This window comes from Meriones unguiculatus, chromosome 14 (genome assembly GCF_030254825.1).
Source record: "Meriones unguiculatus strain TT.TT164.6M chromosome 14, Bangor_MerUng_6.1, whole genome shotgun sequence".
In the NCBI taxonomy this organism is placed as follows: Eukaryota; Metazoa; Chordata; class Mammalia; order Rodentia; family Muridae; genus Meriones; species Meriones unguiculatus.
The window spans coordinates 29845269-29859281 of NC_083361.1; positions in this window are offsets into that span (position 1 = coordinate 29845269).

Below are 14013 nucleotides of genomic sequence, written 5' to 3' on the forward strand. Positions count from 1 at the left end.
TGCTCCGGCCACTTCCTGTCAGCGCACCCGCGGAGCACCTTGGGAGATGTAGTCTGCAAACGCAAGCACGGCTCAAGGGGCTGGCTCTCGCAGAGTCATCCAGCTATTGAAAGAGAAAACATTCAAATGTTACAGAAAGAAAAATAAAACAGTTACAAAGATCTCTCTAATGTTCCTTAGAGGATCTCAAGCAATGTGTGAGGCAATCCGTTGCTACTAACTGTATAATTAAAAGAAACTTTTGTTTTGCTTTTTGAGACAGGCTTGCTAAGTAGCCCACACTGACCTGAACTTGCTGCAGTGCCACTGCCTTAGCCCCTCAAATGGAACATTCTGACAAATGATTTGAGATGTATTTGTAAATGCCATAAAAACTCTTCCATGCTGGTGCCTGGCGCGGTGGCGCTCACCTGTAGTCCCAGCACTCAGGGAGGCAGAGGCCAACCTGCTCTACAAAGTGAATCCAGGACAGCCAAGGATTCACAGAGAAACTCTGTCTTGGGAAAAAGCAAACAAACAAACAAACAAAAAATCTGCTCCACTCTGATTCACTAACCTCATTTGTGAGACTTTATCCTAAGAAAAGAGTGTGTTATAAAGCATTGAATACAGTTTTGTGTGTAAAATATGCCAATTTAATCTGTAGCTACAATATACTGGTTATCTTAAAAATAGTGTAATAACTTATTAATGAGTGTTAGCTAGGTCATTATATAAAGTATATGCATAACGTTTATGAAAACTCACCTTCTTCCCAGGTATAGGTACTTAAGCTCTAATTCAGTGATTCTCAACCTGGGGGCCATTACCATTTGGGGGTTAATAGACTATTTCACAAGGTTAGCATAACAGATGCCCTACACATCACATATTTACATTACAATTAAAAACAGTAGTACATTTTTATCTATTTATTTAATGTATATGTTTTCATTCTCACCAGAAGAGGGAATCAGATTCTGTTACTGATGGCTATAAGCCACCATGTGGTTGCTAGAAATTGAACTCAAGACCTCTGGAAGAGCAGCCAGTGCTCTTAACCACTGAGCTATCTCTCCAGCCTACAAAATTATAGTTCTGAAGTGGCAACTAAAATAATTTTATGATAGGGGGTCACCACAATATAAGGAACTGTATTGAAGTATTGCAGCATTAGGAAAGGTTGAGAACCACTGAAATACAACTCAAATAATTTTTCAGCTAGAAATCAAGTCAATTTTCAATTGGAGTCTAATTGAAGCAATATACTGAGCTTCAGGCAGGCTTAGGCTAGTGTTTGAACTACCAAAAAAACAGAGCAACAGGAGATGCAGAGATGACTCAGTGCTTAGGACCTCATGGAATTCATGAATTCAGTTCTCAGCAGCCATGTCTGCCTGCTATACCACCTATAACTACAATGATCCAGTGACCTCTTCTAGCCTCTGCTACCTGTACACATGTGGCATACACATACAAATAGAAATAAAAATAAATCTTTTAAAAAAAAAGAATAATACTTGAGAGATTGGAGGCTAGACTACATAGCAGGAGTGTCTCAAACAAAACAAAGCAAAACAAAACACACCAACTTCCAGGAATTCAGTGCCCTCTTCTGGCTTCTCTGGGCACCTGTACACATCTGCACAAACCTGACCTTAGACACATACATATATATATATAATTAGAAAGAAAAAACGAGGGTCTGGAGAGATGCTCAGCAATTAGGAACACTAGCCACTCTTCCAGAGGACCCTGGTTTATTTCTCAGCACCCACATGCAGCTCACAACCACCTGTAACTACAGACTCAAGGGATCATACAGACCTCTTCTGGCCTCTGCAAGCACCAGACATGCAGGTGGTACATGGACATACATTCAGGCAAAATAATCATACACATAATTTTTTTTTTTTTCTGAGACAGGGTTTATCTGAGTAAACTAGCTAAAAAGGAACTCACTCTGAAGACCAGGCTGGCCTTGAACTCAAGAGAGCCAACTACCTCTGCCTTCCAAGTGCTAGGATTATAGGCGTGTGCTACCACCAGCCATCTAATAAAATATTTTTTTTAAATAACAAAAAAGAAAGTCAGGTGTGGTGGCCCACGCCTATAATCCCAACACTCAAGAGGCAGAGGCAGATGGAACTCTGAGTTTGAGGCAAGCCTGGTCTACAAAGGGAGTCCAGGACAGTCAGGGTTACACAGAGAAATTTGTCTCAAAAAAAAAAAAAAAAAAAGAAAGAAAGAAAAAGAAATAAATACTATAGTATGGCAATTATTTGCATAACATTTATATCCTGTTGGGGATTAAAAGTTATTTATAGGGCTGGAGAGATGGCTCAGAGGTTAAGAGCACTGTCTGTTCTTCAAAAAGGTCCTGAATTAAATTCCCAGCAACCACATGGTGACTCATAATGATCTTTAATGAGATCTGGTGCCCTCTTCTAGTGTGCAAGCACACATGCAGACAAAATACTATATACACAGTAAATAAATAAATCTTTGTTTTTTAAGTTATTTACAGGAGATGACCATTGATTTACCTTACCCCCAGGTGTCCTAAGAGGAGCTCAGGGAAGACAGAAACCTCCCTTGGAGCAGAAGGGCAAAAGCTCACTTGTTCTTGATTTTCAGTACAAATACAGATCATGAAAGCAGGGCCTCATGAACCTTCTGACCTTTTGGGTTTTAAGCAGGAAGTGTCAGAAAAGTTAAGACAGGGATAACTGGCTTGCGGCAGAAAAAAAGAAAAGAAAAGAAAAGAGAATTGCCTTACCCCTTGGGCTGAAAATTAATTGACCAAATATGAATAGAACTATTTTTGAACTCTACGTAGTTCTATTGATCTATTTACCTGTCCCTATGCAATACTAAGACATCTTCATTAGCAGGGAGTAGAGGCTCATGCCTGTAACCCCAGCACTCGGAAAGTCAGAGGCAGTCAAACTGCTGTGAGTTCAAGGACAGCCTGGACTGAAAAGTGAGTCCAGGACAGCCAAGGCTATACAGAGAAACTCTGTTTCAAAAAAAAAAAATTAGTTAATTAAAATATAAAAAGATGTCATCATTAATGTGGTATTCATATAACCCTTGAAGCCAGTAGTCCTCCAATCTTGTTACAACTTTTTCAAATGCTTAGATTGCTCAAGATTATTTGCATTTCCAAGTACAAATAAAAAAGCGAAGCAAATTAATTTCTAAACAAAACCTGCTGGGATTTTCATACTTACTACATTTAATCCATAAATCATTTTGGGTAAAATTAATCTCATAGCAATATTAGTATTCTGATCCATGAACATGATATAGCTCTCTATTTAATTAGGACTTTAAAAGATTGGTTCATTTTTATTTTACGTATATGGGTGTTTTCCCTACATGTATTTCTGAGCATCATGTTCATGCAGTGCCTGTGGAGGCCAGAAAAAGGTATCCAGTCTCCTGGAACTGAAATTACAGCCAGTTGTTACAGTTGTCATTGGGAACCAAGACAACAAGTGCTCTTAACTTTTTTTTTTAATGTCTATCTATCTATCTATCTATCTATCTATCTATCTATCATGTATACAGTGTTCTGACTGCATGTACACCTGCACTCCAGAAGAGGGCACCAGATCTCACTATACATGGTTATTAGCCACCATGTGGGTGCTGGGAATTGAACTCAGGACCTCTGGAAGAGCAACCAATGCTCTTGGCCTCTGAGCCATCTCTCCAGCCTCTCTTCTTAACTCTTGAACCATCTCTTCAACCCCAATTTATTTAGAACTTTTAAAGAATCTTTTAGCAATATTTATAAGTATATTTGTTTTGGGAGTTTTGATTTGGTGTTTGTTTTTTTTTTTTTTTCCCCAAACAATGTTTCCCCAGGTAGCATATACTGTCCTTAAATTTGTAATCCTGCCACGTTCCATGCCCTGGGATTATGGAAATGTACCACCATACTTGCCTATAAATTTAAATTCTGATAAAAATTTTTAAAAAGTTTTTGATTCTTTGTGAGATTCACATCATGCACCCCAGTCCATCTCAACTCCCCATCTCCTCATATCCACCCTTCACTCTTGCAACTTCCCCCCCAAATAAAATACCCCCCCCACATACACAAACAAAACAAAAAAGGCATAGAAAAACATTGCATCCCTGGAAGCTGTACTGTCACAGTGTGTCCCACAGTATATCCCTCTGTCCACACATCTTCACTCAAATGCTCATGGCAATAAGTCACTGGTTTGCTTCAAGCTTCTGCAATACATCACTATTGGATTGACTCCCCCCACCCCCAAGTTATCCTGTGTTGCTCTGTGTCATGGAGATTTCAGCTTTGGATCAGCAGGACTGGCCCTTTTATTTGTCCCAAGCATTTGCAGATGATGTAGTTTTTGAGGTGGGCCAACTCAGAGGCCTAGGCCTGGATGGTGGCCAAGCTGGTGGGTGCACTGGCTGTCCCTTATCAGCACCAGCAGAGACTGTTCTCCAGACCCGCTCAGAGCAGGCCACCCAATGCTGCCCTCAGCAGGAAGCAGAGTCAGCTCTCATGCCCTCAGGGCTGGCTCACACCCCCCTCCCATGCCTCTACCACTCTACCACTGAGCTACATTCCCAGCCCAGCTCATCAATTTGGTTTGGTTTGGTTTGGTTTGGTTTTTATTGCTTTTTCCAGGACAGAGTTTCTTTGTGTGTGGCCCTGGCTGGCCTAGACTCACTTTGTAGGCCAGTCTGGCTTTGAACTCACAGAGAACCACCTGTCTCTGCCTCCAAAGTGCTGGGATTTAAAGGCATGCACCACCACTGCCTGGCTAGCTCATCAATTTTTTATTACATTTATTTACTTTATTTCTATATGCATTTACACTTGTGTGAGTCAGAGGCCAGAGAACAACTTGTGGGAACTTATTCCATAATGTGGGAACTAAGGATTATACTCAGGTGGTCAGGGTTGGTAGAAAATGCCTTTACCTAGAAACATCTCATGGCTCCTGTTGCATTACTCCTAAAAGTTCTAGAAATCGTTCAGCTACCAACTTCTTTTGTTTTCAAGCAAAAGACTCTGTAGTGCTATTTTTTTCTAAATACTTAATGTATATATGTATATATATACATTATATATATATATGAGTGCTCTGATTGCATGTACAGCCATATGCCTGAAGAGGACATCAGACCCCATGATAGATGGTAGTGAGCCACCATATGAATGCTGGGAACTGAACGCAGGACCTCTGGAAGAGTAGGCAATGCTCTTAACCACAGAGCCATCTCTCCAGCCCCTGTAGTGCAATTTTTTTTTTAAACTCTATTTGGAGTTCCTTAAGCCTCTACCTCCATTCCAACTGTATGTAGGAAAGAAAGAAGGTTAGAACCGATAGGGGAGATAGACCTCTTTAGACTTAGTTCCAGCTGGTTAGAGTGATCAGGTTAATTGGAGGAAATACTAATCTCAATGAAGCAACAGAAATGGAAAATGCAGAAAGACAAACAAGGAGCCTTCTCTCTCCTCTGTCCGTCTCCTCCAAACCCTCATACCTTCTCTCTAGGCTCTCGTATTTATACTGTATCCAAGTCCTCAGAATTCCACTACCTGCATCTGGCAAAGACCACAAAGCAATTATCAGCTGTGGACAAACTAAGACAGGCCTGTATCCCACACTTGGGATTAAAACAAAAACCTGCTTGCATGACATAACTCAGTTTTTAAAGAAACCAAAACTTCCACTACAAGACTCTATTTAAGCTACTAAGGAAGGTAAATACTCTGTTCTTTTTCAACCCTGAGAATCAAAAGAGAACTTATAAATCAAATATATTATATTACTTATAATGGAAAATTTCCTATCTCTGCATAAATGGAAGAGATGCAAAACAATCTGATGTAGAAACCCAATACAACAGGAAGACTTAAAGAATAAAGTTAAGAATATATTTGAGGTAGCTTTAGTCTTGACACTCAAGAATCTCTGATAAGAAAAGGACTTGCCTGGCAGTAGTGGCACACACCTTTAATCCCAGTACTTGTGAGGCAGAAACAAGCTTGGTCCACAGAGTTTCAGGACACAGGACAGCCAGAAAAGCCAACAAACAAACAAAAGAAACCAACAAGACAAAAAAGAAAACAAAGAAAGACCTTGGAGCCAGGCATGGTGGTGCATGTCTTTAGTCCTAACACTTGTAAGGCAGTGGTAGGAGAATTTCTGTGAGTTTGAGGCCAGCCTGGTCTACATAGGGAGTTCAGAACATTCAGTACTATACAGAAACATGGTGTCTAAAAAGGAAGAAGAAGGAGAAGAAGAAGGAGAAGAAGAAGGAGAAGAAGGAGAAGAAGAAGAAGAAGAAGAAGAAGAAGAAGAAGAAGAAGAAGAAGAAGAAGAAGAAGAAGAAGAAGGGGAGCAGGAGGAAGACAGACAGAAAGGAAGAAAAAAAAAGAAAAAAGAAAGAAGGAAATAAATAAAGGTACCCCTTCTCCCAGAAAAAGGGCGTGCATATGAGGATTTGATATTCTTGTTTGTTCCTCTCCTTTTTTATTCTTTTGTTTGTTTTGTTGGTGTTGGTTGGTTGGTTTCGGTCGCTTTATATTTATTTATTTTCTGTATATGAGTGTTCTACCTGAATGTATGCCTGCACACCATGTACATGCAGTGCTTGATGGGCTAGAAGAGGACAGTGGATTCTCTAGGGCTGGAGTTAGACAGGGTTAAGAGCACCACATGGGTGCTGAGAATTGAACCTGGGTCCTGACGAAAAGCAAAGTGACTACTGCTCTGAGCCATTTCTCCAGCCCTGGTTTTTTGTTTCATTTTTCAAAACAGGTTTTCTCTGTGTAGCCTGGCCTCCAATTCACAGAGATCTGCCTGCTTCTGCCTCCCAGAGTGCTGGGATTACAGGCATGTATCACACGCCTGGTTTTTTGTTTGTTTGTTTGTTTTTCAGTTTTTTTTTTTGGAGGAGGTTAATAATTTAACTTTATGTGCATTAGTGTGAAGGTGTCAGATCCCTTCAGATCCCTTGGAATTGGTGGTATAGACAGTTGTGAGCTTCCATGTGCATGCTGGGAATTGAACCTGGGTCCATTATGGAAGAGCAGATGGTGCTCTTAACCACTGAGCCATCTCTCTAGCCCTGTTTTTTACTTTTTTTGTTTTTTGTTTTTTTGAGACAGGTAGCCCTGGTTGTCCTGGAATCACTCTGTAGACCAGTCAGGCCTCAAACTCAAAGAGATTCAGCTTCTGCCTCTGCTGAAATTAAAGTGTGTGCCACCATACCCGGCTTCCAGCCCTACTTTTTAAGGCAAAATCTCATGTACTCCAGGCTGACATCAACGTAATATTCTGAAAATATCTCTTTCATTCAAAGAGACTTGAATTTTTGCTGGACCTTAAAGCCAAAGTCAAAGTGATTTCATTTAAAACGTAAGACTACTATCATACTGTGATGGCTATCCTTGGTTGTCAACGTGACTACATCTGAAATTAACTAAAACTTAAATGGCCTTCCATTGGTAGACAATCATTATTGAACTAGCTGGACCATAGCCTGTAAGCCATTTTAATAAAGAGAGAGGGGGTCATTCTGTAAGTTCTGTTCTTCTATAGAACCCTGACTAATACACTTATCTTGCACTCAAGCTGTTTGTTTAACCTGCCTTTAAGAGAACAATGTAACAACCAACATTACTTGTCTTGCATTTCCCATGTAATCAAAATTTACAGCCTAAGCTAATGAGTAGCTGCAGTCTTCAGTATGTACTCTTTCATGCCCCTGACCTCATTAATGCATGTGTACCATTTGCTGAAAGCAGCAAATACAGAAGCTAAAAGAAACTTTCTAAAATCTAACATAAAGGGTAAAAGCAATTACTTATGGATATTGCTTAATAAACAATGATGTTCTTTATCTGGTCAGTTCTGATCAGATTACTTGGAACCAGGAACTCTGTTAAAATTTTCTATAAGTATCCCATTCATTCCCCGTATCATAATTTTTATTCTGTACAATAACTACAGTCATTCTACTCACAGACAGAGACAGACAGAAACACACACACTGGGACAAATACAGAGACAGGGACAAAGTGATTCACAAGACTTTAAGCTTTGAACTTCTGGTCCTCTTGTTGCCATTTCCCAAGCACTGAAATTACAGGTATGTGCCATCATATGGTGCTAGCAAGCACTGAACGAGGGCTTCCTGCATGCTACACAAGCACTCTACCAACTGTGTTACATTCCCAGCCTCTTCTTCCTCCCTACACACACACACACACACACATACACACACAAATTATGAAAAAGAACATTAGGAAAACCATATCTAGCAGGGTACTCAGGTAAAAGAATGTTTAACAAAATGCACATTGGGAAGAGGAAAACAGGTACAAACACACAATGGTTTTGTTTTGTTTGTTTGTTTTAAGATAGTATCTCACTGCATAGCCCAATATATCCCTGAAGTCATCACCTTTCTGTATCTCCCTTTCAAGTGCTGGGATAACAGGCATACATCAGTTATTATTATTTTGGCTGGGCATGGTGATTTCATTCCTAAAGATGAGTTTCTTAGGAAGTGTGTGCATACATGATTTTATGTGTATCATGTGTGCACAGAACCTTCAAAGGTTAGAAAATGACATTAGAGCTCTCTGAAAATAGAGTTATAGATAGTGTGAGTCACCATGTGGGTGCTGGGAATTGAACCCAGATCCTCTGCAAAAGCAGACTGCTGTTAATTCTCGAGCCATCTATCCAGCCTCCTCCAGGCCTGAAGTATTTACTAGCCAGTTATAAACAGAGATGAAGTCTTCCTTACCATATAAAGGGTATTTCCAGACTCATTTCTCAGTGTACTTCCCAAATCATTTGATGTAAGACACTTTCCATCTGAGTTTCCTTCAACAAAAAATGAACCAAAGACTCAGAAAGCAAAAGCAAAGACAAGCCGTGGTGGCACACAACTTTAGCCCAAGCACTCAAGAGGCAGAGACAACTGGATCTCTTGTAAGTTCCAGGCCAGCTTGGTCTACAGAGTGACACCCTGTCTCAAGAGAGGGATGGGGCACAAAAGTGGAAGACAATCTGGGGGCAATCAAGGAAGAGGGAGGAGACAATTTAAAATGGGCTCAGGGCTCAGCCCACTTGATTTGGATAATTGAGTGCTAGATCTTGTGAGACCTCTTTAAGGATTCTTGGGAATGCATCTCAAGACTTTCTATTTACTGGAAGATATGAAAAAAAACAATTATATGTCTACTCCTATTATACTAATGATAAAGGGTCGCCTCACCAGGCTTAAACCTGACTGAATACCTCTGGCCCTACCACATGCTAAGATCTTCAACAGGTAGCTGCAGGAATGCAGAGACGCATAACACAGACATCATATATATATATATATATGGTTGTGAGCCTAGCCTTTAATGGCTAGGCCATCTCTCCAGCCATAACACAGACATCTTAAGGCAGAATGGCAGAGATAAATACAGGTGTGAAACGGGATGCTGCCAAGTTGTACCTGCAGGAAGGTAGGTGTTTGACTGTTGGCATTTTTTTAAAATCTATTTTATTTGGGTTCTTATATCTACCACCCTTCTCAACCACCATCTATTCCAACACCAGGTAGAAGAGAAAGAAGGCTAGTGGGAAGAGGGGCGTTCAGATCTTTTTAGACTATTTCTGCTGAGTAGGGGCATTGAGTTCCTTGGGACAATTCCAATCTTTGTTTCTCAGGATATCTCCAATTTCTTTTTATTGTCTCTTTTCTCATGACCACTTGACAAACCAGCAACAGCAGGAGTAGCAACGAACAGGAGGAATAGTTTTACCTCTTTTCTTGGGGCTCTGGTCATTTTATACTCTCTCTAGAGTTTCCAGAATTAAACTGTCTTCAGCTGGCAGAATCACACCCCTTCCAGAGCCCACCAAGGCAAATGATCTGCTGCTATGGACAGTTTGAACCCTCTCCATATTCCAACCTGGGATTAAAACAAAAACATGTTCACACAACCAAACTGGGTTTTTATTATTATTTTTTTTTCCCATAACTGGGTTTTTAAAGAAATTCTCAAAATGGACTTGAAGGGCTACCTAAAAGATGTATGAAAGAGCCTTGTGGGCTGGGGAAATGACTCAGTAGCTAAAGCACTTACTAAGCAAGCATGAAGGACAGGGTTTGGATCCCCAGAACCCACATAAAAGCAAAGTTGGTGTGACAGCCTCCTAGAACCATGGGCAAGCAGGCTAGCTAGCCCAGCTGGGAATCTAGAGCTCCAAAATCAGAGAGAGACTCTCCACTGATAAATAAAAGAGGAGAAAAGTTAAGAAAGACTCCCAACATCAAGGTCACGCCTCAACCTGCATGCACACATACGTGCATGCACAGAACCACATATGTGGGAACACTACACACACACACACACACACACACACACGCACACACACACCTGTGAACTTAACCTCCTGAAATACTGCTCTTTAGTAAAACCTGTGCGCTTATCTCTCCCCTGTTCTACAAAGCTCTTTCATCTATTTTATCTACAAACCCATCAATTCCTTCCAAGTCAACCCTTATATTATCACTGGGGTCCTTGTTCCAAAATAACAGGTAATAATCTAGTTCAAATAATGATTATGATGATAAACAAGTAATAATAAGGGCTGGTGAGATGGCTTAGCTTGCTGCTGCTTGATGACCTCAGTTCAGTCTCCAGGCTATATGGTGGAAAGAGAAAGCCAAGTATTACCAACTGTCCTCTGACTTAACATGCGCACCACAGGCGCGCGCGCACGCACACACACACAACACTAAATAAAGTAAATAAAGTGAAATCAAATTTAAATTATGTTAATTTGGAGGGAAGTAAACATTCAAATGACAGTACTACCTAAAGGCCTTCTTGGTAATTATCTGCTCAGAATTTACTATCCCACATTTTTAGACCTAGGTGTGGTGGTTGAATTAGATAAGCCCTCAGGAGACAGAGGCAGGAAAATCTCTGTGAGTTCGAAGCCAGCCTGATCTACAAAGTGAATTCAGGACATCCAAGGCTTCTCTGTGTACAGAGAAACCCTGTCTCAAAAAACAAAACAACAACAAAAAGTATAAGCAAGGCCTGGTCTATTTTTCTTATTGCTGCCTATAGATCTGGATGTAGCAGTCTTAGCTACTTTCATAGCACAGTCTGCATGCTGCTATGCTCCATCCCATGATGGTAATTGACTACATCTCTGAACCTGTAAACAAGCCCCAATTAAATGTTTTCCCTTATAAGAATGGCCTTGGTCATGCTATTTTTTCACAGCACTAGAACATTGAATAAGACTCCAAGCTAGCTTCTGGTTTCAAATTTACCATACATCAGAGGCTAGTCTTAAATTCTGTTCCTTTTTTATAGGCATGTGCCAGCATGCTACTTGGCCCATTTTTATTTGTTTTTCTTACTGTTGAATTTTAAGAGTTCTTTATATATTTTGAGTGCCAATCTTTTTCCAGTATAAGGCATGTTTTTAAAGCACCCTGCCATACACACACACACACACACACACACACACACACAGGGTTTCACTTTCTAGTCCTGTCTGGCCAAGACTCACTTATTAATCTAGGTTGGCCTTGAACTCACAGAGATCCTCTTGTCTCTGCTTCCTGAGTTCTGAGATTAAAGACATGTGGTTTTTTGAATCTCTTAACTTTGTCTTTTAAAAATCTTTTTGTTTATTTTTTGAGACAGGTTCTTACTGTGAGGAGTTCTTTACATAAACCAGGCTGGCTTCAAATTCAGACATTCACCTGCCTCAGCCTCCTAAGTACTAGGAGTAAAAGTGTGTGCTGCTATATCAGAAGTGTTTAGTAGACATGCTGATATATCATCTAACTGATGAGTGCTGATGATAATCATACAATTTTCAAATAATAACAACTTTGTCTTTTTCTTCCTCCTTCTCTTCCTTCATTTTTTTTCTTTTTTTAATCAACCTTTATTTATTTGATTACAAGGATACATTCATGCCAGAGAACATGTTGGAGGCCAGGCCGGAGAACAGAGAAAATTCAGTTGCAAATAAAAGACTCATAGGACCTGGCTAATATGTCTTCACAGACCCTGAAGAAATACAGGTTAAGGGTGTAGACCAGAGTTAGAATACAAAGCTACAGGAGTGGGAATTCATTGACATGGAATGAATCATCTGTGACTCAGATTCAACCTCTTGGCAAGAGCACATATAAGCCATTCTTGAGACTCTGCCTCAGTGAATGTTTTGAAGCCTGAGCATAGGCAGCATGTGAATACAGATTCAGCAATTGTGCAACTTTGTAGAATGTAAGAACCAAAGGCAACTTGTCAACTGTATATGGTAGCATGAACTTACAACTGAGAGACCAAAAGATTAAAAATCAGCAGTTATTAAAGTTTAAGGCCTGAACTAAGGCTAGCTGGGTGGAAAAGTCCAGTAATGCCCTGAAGGGAAGAACAGCCTTACTGCATTCTTTCTCCACCCACAACAGATACAGTTGCTAGGAAACTAGCCAATCCCCCTAGGGAGGGACACCAGATCATTAATGGTCTGGAGACCTTCCTATAGCCAGTCAATTCAAAATGTATTATTTTGACTAATAGATGCTTGGCAGGCAGGAATTGCCCTTGCCTTGGGCATGCTGGGAGGGGCCAGAATCTTTAAATCACCCAACTAACCTGAGCCTGAGTGCCCCAATGCTGCTTTAACTTTCTTACGCATGGTCATTATGTGGTCTTCAGTAACCCTGATCTCTTAACAGTATACAGATTTATCAATCTGGTTCAGTATATTGAAAACTTCAGGCTAATTGGACCTGGAGCAAGGCATTAAGCACCCAAGTCTTTAGTATGTATGTAAAGCAGAGAGTGAGAAATGGAACTAGAATGTAATTCAGTGTCAGAGTGCCTGCCTGCCAGACCTAAGTGCTCTAATTGCTTTGTCATTGGTATCCTAAGGTAATGACAAAGGTCTGCTTGGGTCCCAGTTATATAGCAGATTTTCTTCAAGAGTTAGTAAAGGACAAATAGTATTTTATACATGTACAACACATACTATTTCTTTTGCTTTATATATATATTCCTTTGAAAAGTTTAAAAAAAACCCACAATGTTCTAAACTTGTGGGCTCAAAGAAACAGGCAAACAACCAAATAACAAGCTCTATTTTACTCATAGATTATGATTTGCCAGCCTCTGGCCTAGAACTGGAGATATGCTATGGGTGGGTTTTTCCTTCCCTCCTCCTTTTCTCCCCTCTTTCCCTTATCTCCCTTTCTACTTCCTTTTCTTTCTTTCTTTTTTTTTTTTTAAATCTTACTTCACAAAAGACATAAAGTGGCTGTGAGTGGTGGAACATGCCTTTAATCTCAGCACTTGGGAGGCAGAAGCAGGTGTATCTCTGTGAGTTTGAGGCCAGCCTGGTCTACAATGTGAGGCTAGGACAGCCAGGGCTTCACAGAGAGAAACCTGTCTCCAAAAAACAAAAGGGAAAAAAAAGGACATGAAATGTTTAAACTCACAGCTTCTTGAACCACAGGACATGACTGACCCCATAGAAATGTTATACAGTGTGGGGAATCTCAAAATATTTGGCAACAGTAAGATTCCTGAATGTATACAAATAATAATGTAACCACTTTGGAAATCAATCTGATGCTTTCTCAGAAAATTAGGAATAGTGTTACCTCAAGATCCAGCTATACCACTCCTAGGTATATATCCAAAAGATGCTCAAGTATACAACAAGGATATTTGCCCAGCTATGTTCATAGCAGCTCTATTCGCAATAGCCAGAATCTGGAAACAACCTAGATATCCCTCAACGGAGAAATGGATACAAAAATTACGAAACATTTACACAATGAAATACTACTCAGCTATTAAAGACAAAGAAATCATGAAATTTGTGGGCAAATGGTGGGAACTAGAAAAGATCATCATGAGTGAGGTATCCCAGAAGCAGAAAGACATACATGGTATATACTCACACATAAGTGGTTATTAGACATACAGTAAAATCCATACAC